Here is a 16,442-nt window from a genome sequence, read left to right as displayed (position 1 = left end):
AGAACATTTTCAAAGACCTATCCAAATATCACTCCTGCAGTGAAGTTGGGACTAGTAGTATAAATGGAGAAAAATATTCCCTAGCATAAGCTTTTGACCACTAGCACTCTAGCCATTGACTTGGTCACAAAGTTTCTTGCTCATGCTCTCACATAACCTGTGCAGCACTAGTACTAATTATGCTAAGAGGCAGGAAGCTATCATGCAGTTATCCACAGGCTCTGGATAATAAATACTCTTGGACAAACAAGTGTGGACATAATTTTATATCAACAAAGAGAGAAAAGAAAGGAATGGGAGTGCTATGCCTAACACGGGAGAGGCAAAAAGGAGATCTACAAAAAGCTGTGGTTATGCATAATTGACCTCAAGAGGCACCTTACTGATGGATGTGTCTTCGAAAGGCTCTGCAATAAGCTGAATTTCACTAAAGGTGCTTAACATGTTTCCTTTGACATGCACTGGTTCTGTAGGACTACCTCAATTCCATTATGACCCTGGCAAAGTCACTGCAGTCAGGCTGAACTCAAAGCTCCATGGTGAGTTCAGGTGAAACTTTCAAGGTGAAAGCCTACACAAAAAAGAAGTAATGGTCTTGCTTGGTCTGAGCTGTAGGACAGAAAGGGCAGCAGACTTTCTTGCTTACCACCTAGCCTTTCGCTTTGTTTAAAGCTGAGAAGATGCCACCAGTCAGTCTCTCATGTCCTGGCCTGAGAGGAGGAGACAGATTTAACCTTTCGCAAACTGAAGCCTTTAGGGACCTTTGTTTCAATTTTGTGGGCTGTGTTTCTATGAGCAGAGGAAGCCACTATATAGCACAAAAATATAGGACAAGTGATTACCATGTGCCAGATCTGTGGAGTGCTGGTGGGAGGTGTTCATCTGCATATGCTATAACAGTTCATTAAACGCACTAAACTGCCTGCAAAATTTGCATAGTGGAAAGACAGCATTTCATTTTTCCCTCTGTTTGAGAGAGACAAAGACCACTGAATATATCTCAGCAGTCATCATCTTAAGAGGATTCTGTTCACTACAGGGGAAGTACCAGGTAACACTTCAGTGGGTTTAGGCTTTTGCCTTGTGCTCATCAGCTGCCCTCAGGCTCTTAATTCCAGAGATCAAAAAAAAATATTCCTGACTAGAAGAAAATCTCCTTCAAGATTTTATGCAGCAAATCTTCACTGCTACATTGGCTCTACATAAGTTAAACATTTGTATAGTCATGTAAGTGCAAGAGAAAATATCAGAACAGAGAAATGTGAAGAAATATTTTAATTCAATTGTCAAGATGCAGGACTTCATTGTCAGACAGTATCATACAATAAAGCTTTGCCATCTAGCTTGGGTGCTCCTAGGTTATCTGTCATTTAACATTTAAACTATGTCAGGAAACTGACATTCATATTTCCACTAAGTTAATTCTTCCAAGAGAGTCCTTAAGTGATTTGCCTTCTCTTGCATGTATTTGCAGTATACAGCAGAAAGAATGCTATGCCTTTGTACATCTCCTTTTGACAGTAGTCATCTTGGATTTCAGTAGAAATTACTCAGATTGAAAGGGATGTGTTATTGTAATTGACTCCTATTCATATGCCCCAAAATATCATTCGCTGTGGGTGGCGGGGGAACCTCCACCAACATGCTGATTTGTTCTGTTACTACATGTTCTTTGAGATTATCAACAGCCTGAAAAAATGAATCTGCCATATGTCTATACTCATCCATTCTCCATTTGGTTGAATGTACAATTCCTATTTTACAGAGCTCTGGATTTTACTCTCTTGAATCATGCTGAATGGAGAGACTTAGTACTCAGGTAAATCCAATGATCTAAAGCCAAGCAGGACAATTACGATCATCCATCTGACCTTCTGCACCACATATAATTCTATCTAGTCAAAGCCCTATCAATTTGTGGTTGAAACAGGCTATCTATTTTAGGAAGATATCCACCGTTTTAGTCAGCTACAGAGAGCCTGAAAGTATGGGGCACAGCATTGAACATTTTTCTAAAGAAAATGGAATCAAGCAGCAGACATAGCTATGCAATCTTACCCATAGAAAATAACACTTTTGGGAATGCTGAGATAAATCAGAGTTTTTGCAGCGGTGCACCAGGTTTGGAGTATATCCTGAGATACTGTGCAACATCGCTGGAGAATTTCAGGTCCTCTGTGTATCCTTTTCTCCCTCCTGCAGTCACATGAAGACGTAACATTTTCTATAAAGTAAAGGAAATGATGAGTACAAGGAAAGTGTGGCATGTCAACTAGTGTGGCATATCAAATGACGGCAGTCAGATCAACTGCCTGCAGAAATATTTCTCGTCCATTCACTAATTTGTTGGGGAGCAGGATCCTTACAGTCAGGGCAAATATCTTTTCTGGTTTGACATACTACATCAAGGCACAAACACAAATGTGACTTTGTTATCAACAACTACAGGATACATCACATTAACTCTATTTCCTACCAGATAAGAAAAGCTATAGCCCAGTAAGATTTGTCCAGATCTTAAACATGGCCATGGTGGGAAGTCCAGGTTCTGGCACCATTCTTTGATGACCTGAGGTGGGAATCTCCTTTTCCATTATTTTTTTCTCTCTTTTCTTGTACCCTATCCATCACTATATGCTATGCAGAATTAGGTTTTTCTATCAAATCAGGACTTTATCAGTCTGCCAGAGGCAACTGTTGTCGCTTTGCAATCCCTGCTGCTTGCTATGCTGTTCAGAACTGCCTCACTCCAGTCTACATTATCACCAGACCATTTTCAAGGCAAGTAACGTTCTTAGTTACATCAGCTTCTCTTTGCTTCCACACTCATGAACTTCCTTAGCCTTCAGTATTACCTGAACAACAATGCCTGCTCTTGATCTTATGAAGTGCTTTTGTAACTTACAATGTGCTCCAAAACCTTTCACGAATCTCCACCTACAATAACAGACACGTGGACCGTAGGCTGCACCTTGGTATGGGCCATGGTCTATGAGAACAGTGCCTGCTATTTAATGGTGCAAAGCTTACCTTCAATTTTCTCCTTGCTCACCGTACAAGAGTGAGTCAACTAGAAGATGCAAAGCAGCTTATACCAGCGCCAGCAGCAGAGCTTCCTCCCATCTGCTGGGGGGAGCCAGGAGCAGGGGAGGAGAGGCGATTGCCCCGTGGGTGCAAATGCGCACACCAAGCACTGAAGCAGGGCTCTGCAGGGCAGGCAATGGCACCTGCAGGACAGGGAGCTTGTGGGAGGAAGTCTGCGTGTGCAAGGAGTTGGTCAGGCAGTGATAGGCATAAGCAAGCGAAAGCTGGGTACAGGACTTTGGAGGGGAAAAGTTAGACCTTCCACACCTGGATTGACTGGGGTGGAAGTAATTGTTGAGGGGAATTTTTGAGGGAGAGGAAGCATTTTGGCAGAGAGGTGGAAGACAGAGAATGAAGGCTTGGTGCAGTCCATGTAAACTACCACAGCAAGGTAGAAGCGAGCCCAATCGAAGGAAATTTGGGAACTGTTAGTTTAGTGAAATGACCACAAAGTAAGACTGAGCTCTAATCTTGGCTTAAATATTGATTCAATGTATTGCCTTGGGCAAGGAATTGGTTAGATGGGATTAATTATGTCTATCTACCTATTTCAAAGGGCTGCTGCAAGGATTAATTAGTCATTGTTTGTAGATTTCTTTGAAGATGAAAATGTAGAACTGTATAATTAAATGAAATCATTACACATAAGGTTATGTGACTTTGATGTTTTCCTAAAATGCATAAATTAATACCATAACATCTACTTCCATTTTATTCTTAGGCATATTTATAATCCTGGATAAGGAATTAACGGTGCCTGTAAAACATGCCTACACAGTGGTTACATGAATGAAATCCATTTTATAAATAAGGCTATATTAAAATTATAAAGATTAAAGCAATAAAACTTAGGTTTATATATCAAGCTTCCTGTTGATATTCAAAAACTTAGTGAATCTGAGATGGACCACTGCTGTTTTAAAGTATTGTTTTATCTATAGAAACCACATTTCTGGTTGCTTTCCAACACTTAGGAACTATAGCTGATGTTCCTCACAGCAGCAGTGCAACTCCACCGGAGAGAAAGGAATTACTGATGCACATGTGATAAGGATTAGAGTCTAGCAGTGCCTGCTAGGGTGACGTGCTAGCCAATGTGCACACATTCCACTGTCTTCTCCAGGACAGGCTTGGGCCAGAATACATGGGAAGGGTGATGGATCTTACCCATCTTCAGCTTAAATGAACTTAAAAGATGGTGATACTCCGGTTGGCACACAGCTTCAGAAAGCATAAACTGTCAAAGACATACTAAAGCAAAAGACACTGCGCAATTTTAGGTCATCATCTCAGGCCAGGTGGGTTAATACCTATGACAGAATCATGTCTTTGAAGTTCAGTGTTTTTTTGGTTCTGCACACCTACTCATACGAGTGTAACAGAGATTCCTGTGTGGTTTTTTTACCATGATATAACACCGAGTAACTTTAAACCTATGGCGGGAACAATTTCTGGTGATAATGAAGAATTTGTCATCATAAATGACTCTGAAACCACAGTGGAAAGCTGCTGTAGAAAGTTTCTAGACTAGACTTGTTATCAAAGACTTTTTTTTTTTCTTTTTTTTAAATGGAACTCTATTAAATGTTTCTGAAAGAACAAAACAGCTCCACCACCACACAGTTTGCTTCTTGCTAGGTGTTGCTTAGCATTCATATAATTACACCACCACAAATGAAGTTTTGTTTGAATTGATTGTTTTCCAGACAGCTTTTGTGCACTGATTTATTGAACTTGGTGGGGAGAGGGGAATGAGAGAGAGATTCCTTCAGGGTCCAATCATCCCACCTAATTTTTCACAGCTCCTAAGATCCACACCACCCCCTGGTAGCACCCATCTGCTGGTAGGAAATGCTGCCTAGGGAATTATATTTCTCACTTAAAGTTCCTGAATAGAAGCAGAAGCTAGCAAAATGGCTGGACAGAAATAAAAGATGACTATATTTATATTTACATATCTTTAGATCACATGCAGAAAGCTTCCTATACTCTATTATGTCAAACCAGTGCCCTGATCAAGGAGCTCAGAATGTGGTCCTTATGCAAGTCAATCATATAACCTGTGGAAGCAAACCTAAAGAAAACCTCAGCCAGGGAATGCGTGCTTCCTCCCTCCATTAGCATCTGTTTGGATTAATTCTCACCTCTACAGCCTCTTTTGCTTTGTCCTTCTCACCTCCAGCCTGACTCCTGCTCCCCATCAAGAGACTTATTGATTCTTAATTTATTCAGGAAACAGTGTCAATACTCACTCTCCCAAAATCTTCACTGCTTTCACCTCAAACAGCCGGTACGCCTGTTGAGGCCAGGTGCAGGCATCCCTTCCCTCCTGCAGGCAGCGCCTGTTAATGAGGGCCATTCCCCAGACTTCCCTAAATGTTAAAAAAAAAAAAAAATCACACGAAGGCAAAATGTTTTCTCTCACTTGGTAAGGGACTGTTCAAATCTCATCATGAAACCTTACCATATATTGAAGCTTTTATTCCGTACAAGTATATACATCTGCCTGTATGCTTTGCCACACCATACACAAATATATCCACGCATTACTGGTTCTTGCTTGAGACTGGACTTGGCAGTAATTAATCATGTGGAAGTGGTGAGGTTTGGTGTGACAGAACCCTGTAGCAATCTTCGAGGGACACTGTAACAGACTTAATATTTGCGAGACATGTCAATAGGTAACGCATATTTCATACAACTCTTTATGAAGGGGTTTTTCCTCAGGAGCATGGGGAAGAAACCAGTCAGTACTTCCTCTCCTCATCCAGACTGCATAGTTACAATTCACATGCCTGTCTGCCTAACCCAGTGCATTACAGACACTCTCAGTCCAGAGATTTCCTGGGTAAACAACTACAGCAAGTGAACTGGATACAGAACAGAGGTCTGTTTTATAGAAAAGATATGGGAGAGGGATGCTAAGCATTCCAGACACAAAGCGTCTGTTTTCTACTATCAAATGGCTACAAAAAGCAGGAAGATCAAAGTTCTCTACCTACTTGCATATCATGTGCAATCTCTGCGTCTCACTGTCTATACCATCACTACAAATATAGAGCACAGAAACAGGTCTCTATGGAGGCTGAGAAGAAAGGAGGGGTGTCCTGCTTTCGGCTGGGATAGGGTTAATTTTCTTCCTAGTAGCTGGTATAGTGTTATGTTTTGGGTTCAATATGAGAAGAATGTTGATAACACACTGATGTTTTCAGTTGTTGCTCAGTAGTGTTTAGACTAAGTCAAGGATTTTTCAGCTTCTCATGCCCAGCCAGCAAGAAGGCTGGAGGGGCACAAGAAGCTGGGAGGGGACACAGCCAGGGCAACTGACCCCAACTGGCCAGAGGGGTATTCCATACCCTGTGACATCATGCCCAGTATATAAACCGGGGGAGTTTGGCCAGCGGGGGAGCAGATCGCTGCTCGGGAACTAACTGGGCATTGGTCGGCAAGTGGTGAGCAACTGCATTGTGCATCACTTGTTTTGTATATTCCAATTATTTTACTACTATTATTGTAATTTTATTATTGTTATTATCATTATTATTTTCTTCCTTTTTGTCCTATTAAACGGTTCTTATCTCAACCCATGAGTTTTACCTTTTTTTTGCCGATTCTCTCCCCCATCCCACTGGGTGGGGGGGAAGTGAGCAAGTGACTGCATGGTGCTTTGTTGCTGTCTGGGGTTAAACCACAAGGAGTAAATTGAAACACTCTGATTTTATATCATCTGATTTTATAGGAATGAGGCCTTCCCTCCATAGATGTAAATTGCCAAGAAAAACGTGAAGAATTGGCTTTAGTTGCCTCCAGTACCTGGGCTTAGACACTCAGTCCCTCCAGTAGCTGGCCCTGGGTCCTCAATTGCCTCATGCATAGAGGGAGAGGCAAACACAAACACACACACACACTCAGGCACACACACTTAAGACACATACACACATCTGATCTCTCAGTCAGCCCCAGACCCTACAGCCTCTCTGCCACATGGCTGGGACCCCCACTCCCTCCCGCAGCCAGCTCCTCCAGTTGTCTCACTCTCAGAGACACATGCATGGACCTGGCTCCCAGGTCATGTCAACTACTTTGCAAGCCCAGGCTGATTTTCAGGAGCGATCACACACTGACTTACATATCCTCACCCACTCCAGTTGCTAATACTACAGACAGGGGCCCCTGTGATCCTGTGGTCCCACTCCAGTTGCTGGCCTCTCAGACCTCCATACACACAGGAGAGAGTCCTGCACCCAGGAAAATAAAAATGCAGTTTAATGAGAACACAGGACAGACTGTGCTGATCAAGTGCAGGGCAGGGCCAGACAAGCCTACTGACTAGCCACCTGTTTACATGTGACTGCCCCCTTTTAGCCCCTTATCCCTCTGTTTTCCCAAGATTTTTCCTCCCCAGACCACCTCTATCCCTCCCTTTCTCTGCTGTGCTTCCTCCCCTAAACATCCTATTACAAGTTTTGCACAATTCCAAAATGCTGTTCCCCTGCAACCCATAAAGTGTCCTGTGCTCCCAGGCAGTGTCTCCCCTCAGTCTGTGAGGTCCTACAGAGACATACTCCCATCTTGCAGACAACACTTTCTCTCTGTATAACACAGCAGACCTGGATCCTGACAAAACTCAGCAGGAAATGGAAGCCTCTGCCCCTTACAGACTCCTCTGCCAGTATAGTGTCATCTTGACAACTTAAGATGCTGTATCCATGTTCTCAGCTGCTCTAGAGCTCTTAGACCTTGCTTGCATGTGACACACAGTGATAGCTTGCTTTACATTCCTTGGTAACCAAGTGGAGGGAAAAAAGGTAAAGACCTGCATGAGAAAAAAATACCCAATATGAAACAATACACCGGGGTTGTAACCCACCCATCCCCTAAATCCAATGCACTAGCATTGTTGAAAATCTGTTTATAAGAGCATTAGCTGGCATAATCTTGTTGCCAGCTTCCTCCACGCTCTTTTTATTTCTATGTTCAAATATTTGCCTTTGGAATCCTCACATTGCAAGAGGCCCCTTGCTGGACAATGTCTAAACCTGGAGCAGCAACTGTACCCTTCTGAACTGAGGCTTTGTTCAGCTGGAACATTACTGATTAATCACCAGTGCAGCACAACAATGCTTTAAAGTAAAACATAGACCTGCTTCAGAAAACCTGGCATTATACTTGGCATTGTGTGTTCTAATATATACACACATGGTGCCGTGACATACAGTTTCTAAAGCTGAGCATTTTCCTGGAAAGATTGTATCCCTGAGATGTGAGGGATGCATGTTCGAGGAGTTTTTCCTACCTTGAGACAACTTTCAGCTAGATATGTATATCCTGGACAGAAAGCCTCCTGTAAAAATAACTCCTCTCTGTAGAAGAGTGGTGCAGCAGAAAAAAAAAAAAGCCTGCATTCAGTAAGTGTCTAAACAAATTTGCTAGCAGTGACTGGAGATAAGTTACCAGCTCTGCTTCATCTGGAAACTGAAGATAATTATGTGTCCCTCACCAAGCACATTTTCATAATACAATCATGTCATGCTTGTATTTCAAGATTTTCAGAAAGTCTTGAAATGAGTTTTAAAAATCATTGCCAGGCAAACTCTTTGAAAGGAATTTTCTTAACCAAGGGCAATGTGCTGCTTTATCATACCAAATGCATTTTGGATATTAACAATACGATGAAGTTTTATAAAAAGATCTCCATTATTTACAATAGTTGCTATTCAAGTGACATTGCTCATTTCATCTAAGTAAGCACAGCTCTTAGGCTGAAATTGGGAAGCAATATTATACAGCAGCTAAAAAAGAAACAGACGAGACTATATATATGTAAGAGCTTTTCAATTTAATATCATACTTGCATTTCTAACACAATGATAATGCTCCCTAGGTACAGACTAGAAATCAGATTCAAATCACCCTGGGTTTGTACATGAACATAATGAACACTGGGTATATTCTTTGAAAAATAATCATAACACCCTCTTGCCAAAAAATAGCAACACTTTTTTTAATTATTTCCTCTATAACACAGCTCCTTTTCCATGTGCAGAACAGATCACCTCCTGTTTAAATACCACAATCGTGACTACAAAATACCAGAGTCAGCCAATACTAAAAACACTTATGTGCTGTATATGTTCATAATAAAGAACAAAAATATGAAAGCACTTGCGAAAACAGATTGTGCACATTAGCTTCGGGGCAGCAGAGACTTGCACAATGACAGCCTTATCTTGATATTGTGCTTCAATTTGCAGGGGCCTGTTTTGCCTAGGAGACGCACCTGCCTCATCACTTATCTGACATAAAAGAAGACAGACCATTTTATAAACATCCTAATATGTCATGTCAGCGTCCTCAGGAATGGCAATGAATATTATTTCCATTCTAATGACCTTCTTTTAGATGCATTTAATTCTCTATTTTTCTCATTAAAAAAAAAAAAATAAGAAGACAGACAAGCAGGTGAGGCAGATGATAATAGAGCTTTACCTCACATGTGGCATACTGCAGTCCATATCCCACTCTGGAACTCCTCCCCCTGAGGCTGAAAGAGAATGAAGGTGGTTAGCAAAGTACTGGAGTCTCTGAAAGGGGAAGAGACGGGGCAAGATGGGGAATGCTCATACATGCTCTATATCAAATTACATGCTGAGGGGGAAGCAGGGGAACCTTCCTCAAGGTCCAAAAAGGTGTTGTAAAATAAACTATGAGAAATTGCCTAGAATATAGTTCAGAAATCCAAATTTGCTTTCTACTGGTGGCACAGAGTAGCCTTAGGCAAATCACTTTTCTTTGCATTCTGTCTGTAAAATAGTATATTTTCAGTGGGAAGGGACCTACAGTGATCAGCTAGTCAACTGCCTGACCACTTCAGGGCTGACCAAAAGTTAAAGTATGTTATTAAGGGCATTAAATGGAGACATTAATACCTTCTTCCTTTTGCACTTTCTCTTGGCTATTCACTGTGCAAATTCCTTGTAGCCAAGACTTTTTGTCTCTCTTCACATGCTTATGTAGAGAGTTTAGCATAATGAGGCCTTAATATTGACTGATGCCTTCTGGTGTCATTGTAATGCCAATATTTAAAAATTAGCTAACTTTTATTTACAGTTCCACCACTGTCTTCAAAAGAAATTCTGCTATTTCACTGAATGTGTATGCAATTCAACTTACAGATTTAGTAAATAATTAGAATAATATTTACCAATCATTCTGAGATGCTAATACTGAGATGGTAATGCTTAACTAAGATGTACAGAATACTTTTAGTCCCTACAATAAGTGAAGCATGTGAATCTCCAGAACATTAGTAGCAGCAGCATATCTAGCACAGTTGAGTAAAGTATAAAAAAAATAGCATTACATTTAGAAATTTGATGCCTTCAGGATGGTTTCAATATTCAGTGACATACATGCTTTTGCCAATGACTATAAAGGGAGGGAGTGCTTATGAATGACATTTCACTCATTCCTCTTGCTATTCAATTAGATGTGGCTGATATGTTGAGTAGTTTTCAGTAAGAACATAAGGGACCAGCAGGAATGGCTTTCAACAGCATTAATCAATAATGCAATAGCACAGCGGTTGATAATGAAAAGGCAACAGTTACTAATGGTTAGCACTGTGCTCTCCGAGACACTGCTCTTCTCTGTGAGATACTGTGGGGTGATGGTAACCCTTCTACACCATAGCCAGGTAGCATGCACTCCAATAGAAGGACATTTCTCAAGGCCTTTTATCATTTCCCTCCCAACTACTAGAGCACTATAGAGTTCCAAAACGAACTTGTACTTTCAGGCATTAGATGTACCCATCCAAATAGCCCAGAAATTTCAGGGCATGAGTTTATCTCTGCCATTCATCACTCCGGAATGGCAACTAGGCCTTGGACATGTTAATCCAAGGAGAACAAATTTTGTCTGAGATTAAAAAAAAAAAAAAAAAAAAAAATCTGAGCACAGTGCAACTTCTTGCTGTGAAGTAGATCTGCCTCAAACAAAAAGCTTTACCTACAGGGATACCTCTTCAAACAACGACTATATCTTGTCATGACCCAAAGCCCTGGGTTTTTTTTTGTCTACAAAGGTGTTCCCCAGTTTAGACCAACCATGCAAACAGTAAGTCAACAGAAAGACTTTCTTCTATTGCCAGTCATTCTTGCCCCTATTAATCTCCATAATTGCGATCCCTCATTCCCCTCCAGATACCACTGTGCTGGCTGCAGCCCAGTTTCCAGGGTGCGGCATATACAGTTATCTTCATCACACCAAAGACCTCAACACTGAACACAGCATTGGTGCCAGCTGCCTGCCTGAGTGAATTATGAGCTACCACAGCTGGGACAAGCAAGCTCAGGGAAGCTATTTCTTCTCCCCATAAGTTAACTGACTTCAGTATCTGAACACTAACAGCTGAAAAGGCTCATCACTAGAAGGAATCTCAAGTGCCAGCAGAAACACTAACCAGAGGATGTTAAGAGAGTACCTGAAAGTACCAAGTGAAAGAGCTAGCATGTACTCTGGCAGTGAACAAGGATGCCAGTTGCGATTACCAAGGAGATTCTGGGGGCTGTAAGAGAAAATACCCAGTTGGAGCAGTAGCTTGCAAAATCCTAGGCTAGAAATAATGACAAAACAGACAGCCTTCTTCAAGGCTGTGAAGAAAGCATAGCATCTGCCATCCTCATGTGCTACCTCCCTTCATTGCTGTTGGTGCAATTCTGTTTGCTCGTGCTTCAAGTTTTGCCTTTCACAACATAGCCTACTGATAAAAAAAATGGCCTCCTCCCTGCCCTATGGTCTTATGCCTTTTATTAGACAAAACACAGTTCAGTGCCTGTTAAAGGAAAGGCAGGTTCTCCTATTTATCTTCCTCTCCTGTTGATTATTTTTCATTTACATGTTTCTAACATGAAGGATTTTGGCACCTCTTCTGGGCAAGACCAAATCCACAGTATACTCTTTCTCTGCTTCCGTAATTTGTTTAAAGGTCCTGGTGCAAAAAGATTGCTCTCTGCTACAATGAGTAACCTACTTCACAAAATAATGGTGCCATATAAGTTACAAAGCAGAATTATATTGATTTTTTTAGTGCAATCTACATTATATCTGGCACCAGGTAGTGTGTAAGTCACCTCTGAACAGAGCCCTTTGACCATGTGCTATTCCCTTCACACAGTGATCATGCGCTGCAGAGCAAATGAAACAAGAAGTGGAATGGGGTCAAATGGGCATCCCTGCAGAGTATTAAGATAGAGGACCTTATATTTAAAACTGGAAGATCTAGTCATCTTAACACAGGCTAAAGATTAGCATCAGTGCTTTTACAGGAAGATGAATTATACTTTGAGAAGTAGGGAATCTATCAGAACGAAAATCCTGCTTCATGAGAGCAATTTAGCAAATGCAATTTCAGCTATGACTGTAAAAAATGATGAAGCTGACGTGCTAGTAAACGTCAGTTACTTGAAGCTTATTATTCATTTTATGTACAACAGAATTGTCTTAATACTCTGCTTAGAGCAGCTGAAAACAAGAATCCATTTGCTTTGTAATCCTGTAGTTGTAGGTACATGACCCATTAGCAATGGCATTTTTCCTACCAATAGTTCATAACACCCCCTAAAATTTCTATCTAAAAGGATAATGGTACTGAACTTCTACAGCTGTTTTCAGTTTCTTCTGGAAAAAAAAAAAAGAGGAAAATGGAAAACAGTTTGTTTTTCTGCAAACAGAAACATGCAAAGTTTTTTTTTATGCTAACACATTAAATAGGGATGTAGTCATTAAGATTGCTATCTTATTTTGCATATTTTAGCAAAAATTGCTGGAAAAAATACACACTTTCTCATATAAAGGAGCTCTTTGAGTAAAATTAGGTTTTTTGTAATGTTTCCCATGATAGCAGCAGTTGCTATCATAACACACAAAATTCAGATCAGGTGTTTGTTAACACTGAGTTTCTAAAGATAAATAAGAAGCACTTTGGGACTACTTATGCTACAGATTTGCTTCTAATGCATTGTAACTTATATTCAGAGTCTACTAGCAATTTTCAGACTGTTAACCTTTAATAATATTTTCCAGTTGTTTCATTGCAAACCCCTGACATTTGATATAATATACATGAAACACATCTCAACTTAGACTGCAGCTAGTCATGCATGAGGTGAGCAAGATCCTCCTACTTTTCTCCAGCTACTAGATAAAATCTGTGTCCTTGCATTGTTGATAACGGACCCTAGAGTCTCTACAGACTCAGAGGAACAAAGCAGAGGTGAAGGGATGTTTCTGTTTTTCCTGAACACATAAAGAGGAACCAAGCACGTTTAGCCAGCTTGGGTGTGTATAAACTAAAGAAGAGCTGAAGGGCTACGCTCTTTTTATGGAGTAACATTCGGGGAATATAGGTGAAAATCAGAGAGATTTAAATCTTTGAGTCCCAGAAAGTATGAGAAGGGCTGTTAGAAGGGTTAAGTAAATGAAATGTATGGGATTTGGGGGTGCTTAGTTCTCTTCTGGAGCATGTACTGATTCTTATTCTTCAGTATGTAGCACTCCATTATTCCCTAACTCAGGTGCTATTTTTTCTTGAGCAGCAACCAGGAGATGCAATTCTTGTTGAGCGGGCTGACAGATGTTACCAATTTCACGGGGGTTTGTTACAAGAAATTTCTTAAAGCTCCTGTTCCAACAGTCAGGTGATTATATTAGAGTTTCAGCTTTCAAGGAAGCCTGAGGATTAGGTCTTGCACCTTTCTCCATCTGATCTGCCAGTGACATGGCACGATATGCCATGGCATAGCAGTACTGGTCAGGCCTCTCCTCTCGCAAGAACTCCACAAAGCCATTTCACCTTTCAGAATGGCTGGGTCTGTAAAACCTGGCTACTTCTTTAATAACCAAGTGTTTTGGGAGACATAAAACTGATAAGCAATATACAGTGACAACAGCAACAAAACACTCACTCATCCATTCCACCAGCCCTAGGCTAGATAACAAGTATACACACAATAACTGCTTGCACATACATCCTACAACTACCATTGCAGGGTTTCCTTCCTGCCCTGGCAGACTGTAAGGAAGCAGGAAAGTGTGCAGAGACACTCCAGGGCATGATTAGTTGGTTATATATTCTGCAGAAAGCATAACATACAGCAACCACTTGCCATAGCAACCTTAATGTATGGAGAATCAATTGCAGAAATAAACTGATTTTAATTACAGGAGTATATCTAATTAGCAAGTAAGCTATATCTAGAAAATGTAAGAGAAAGGGAAAGCCTTTTTACAAAGGTGGGTTTTTTTCTTCAGTTAATTGAGAGCTTAATGGGCATTAGGCTTATATTCAGTTATTTAGTGTATGCTCATATTCATTTATTTAGTGTGTCCTCAAGGGCAGCTCTGCAGCAACTGAAGGAAAGAAACAGGCAAAGGGTCCCTAGCTAGCTGCAGGCTTCTGATCCTAAAACCAATGTTATATTGGCAACTATGGTCACCAGGAATAAAATTTGTCTGGCCTAATGTGTGAACCTGTGAAATGTCTGTGTCTGAGTTAGTCACCCTAGGCTCACTTCATAAGTATTGAAGAAACATGGACATCTTTAGTGGGAAACGCATCTCATGCCATAGTAGAAAACTAATTAACTTGCTCTGTAAAGAAGACCAGGGTGACATACTCAGACATAAGACACCGAATTTCTACATCTAAAGTTAGGTCTCAGGTGATCTTGACCGGCTACAGAGAACCGATGCTCAAGGCTGTTTATTCATTTCGTCTAAAATGCCACTGGATTTCTGTACTGAAAGAGACCTTGTTATAGCAACCAGAAGCTAAGAGTTCCCTCTGCTGGACAAGTAATTTAACCACAGTTTTACACTCTAGCCTAATGAATCCGTTTTCTCTGCATGTGGCACAGCTTCAGCAAAAGGGCAAATTACAGCCCCAGGTTGTAACTTAGTCTACCAAACCTTGCTACCAAGGGGGAGAGGCAGGCTTTTTTTTTTTTCCCCAAAAGATGCGGGGATTAAATTAGAGTTTTCCATTTGCTATGTGGAAGTTTATTTCATAAGAGGAGAATAATAGTAGTGGTGGCTTCAAACAGAAGGCTGAACCTCAATTAGGACTGTGAGAAGGGCACAGCTGCTTGCCTTCAGGAAAAGACAGCCTAAATAAATGAAGCCAGGAATTCTCTTTTCAGAGCTCCTTTATACTATGAGTGCTAACTGCTGTTAAGCACCTAGCTTGGCAAAGCCTAGGCACGTGACTTCAGGAGCCCAGACCTAAGCTTTACTCTTCGGGTTTTAGTCCTCCTTTATAAAACAAGAAAAAAGTCCTCTTGCTTTTCAGGGACACTGTTAAACAGATAGATCAGAGATTCTCAGGGGATCAAATATCGATGTAATGTCACAGTGCAAGTATTTTAAGATTTTATCCTACATCCTTGTATCCTAATAATCTCATATTCTTGGCCTTTGAAAATGTCTATCTTTATAGGGAGAAGGAAGAGTATGAAAAGGAAAATGTCAAACCACACACACAAAAAAATCTTCAGCCTCTTACATGGAATATACAATAATTACTTCCAATCCTGGTATAAGGGTTAGTGGCAGTTGTTAAGCTTTTTACAATAAGAGCTTAAGAGGATGGGCATTATGTAATGCCCAGTTCCAAAAGTGTTTTATGAGCTCCGACATCTCTTTTTATGTTTTTGATAAAGGCTGAGCCTGAGTCCTCAGACACTACTTTGGCATAGTTACCTTCAGAGGTGCCAGGAAATGTCTATCCATTTTTTCTTGCTAATTTGCCTTGAAAACTTAATTTTGCTTTCTCTGTAGTTGTGATGGCTACAATGTGAAACAACTGGCACACTAGAAAGGGATGAAACAATAGCATTCTGCTGTCCAGAAACAGTATTCCCTACGGGAATTAAACCATGGGCTAGACACCAAGTTCCAGTTTGCACCTCTTGCCAATTTGTCCCTGGAGTCTTTATTGAAATAAAAGGAAGTTGGACTAGTACTGACAGGGACGATCTAAACTCAAAGTAGCTTCTATATAGTAAAATAAAGACCACGAAGTATTTTTACAGTTGAAAGGCAGACACATGGAAGTCAGAGAATGCAGAACTTAGATGTTTTAAGAAACATCACTTTGGCTTCATTTGTGTCTGCATCTTTTGCTACATGATCTAAGACTTCTTTTTATAGGATTCCATCAGTTAAAGAGAACAAAGGCTGGTACCTCATCCGTGTCGAGTTATTCAGTGTTTCTTCTACAAAACTGGGAGTAGACAACTGTGAATTTTCAGTTTGTCTTAAACACCTGATTGTACCTTCCAGTTATTAAAAAATGCATT

General features: G+C 40.7%; 2 long non-coding RNA genes across 2 annotated transcripts; both read right to left on the bottom strand.

Moving 5' to 3' along the window:
* Positions 1-1,260: 1,260 nt before the first annotated feature.
* Positions 1,261-5,442, bottom strand: LOC115342216. Its single transcript, XR_003923680.1, has 2 exons — positions 5,337-5,442; positions 1,261-2,224 (listed from the first exon to the last, which is right to left on the bottom strand). It is a non-coding gene; the product is annotated as an uncharacterized LOC115342216 (long non-coding RNA).
* Positions 5,443-7,327: 1,885 nt separating this feature from the next.
* Positions 7,328-15,088, bottom strand: LOC115342215. The gene is made up of 2 exons (XR_003923679.2): positions 9,574-15,088; positions 7,328-7,900 (listed from the first exon to the last, which is right to left on the bottom strand). It is a non-coding gene; the product is annotated as an uncharacterized LOC115342215 (long non-coding RNA).
* Positions 15,089-16,442: the final 1,354 nt, after the last annotated feature.

Source organism: Aquila chrysaetos, chromosome 5 (genome assembly GCF_900496995.4).
Source record: "Aquila chrysaetos chrysaetos chromosome 5, bAquChr1.4, whole genome shotgun sequence".
NCBI classification, from domain to species: Eukaryota; Metazoa; Chordata; class Aves; order Accipitriformes; family Accipitridae; genus Aquila; species Aquila chrysaetos.
The sequence above is the reverse complement of the archived record's forward strand: the minus strand, read 5'-3'. Positions and strand labels throughout refer to the sequence as shown.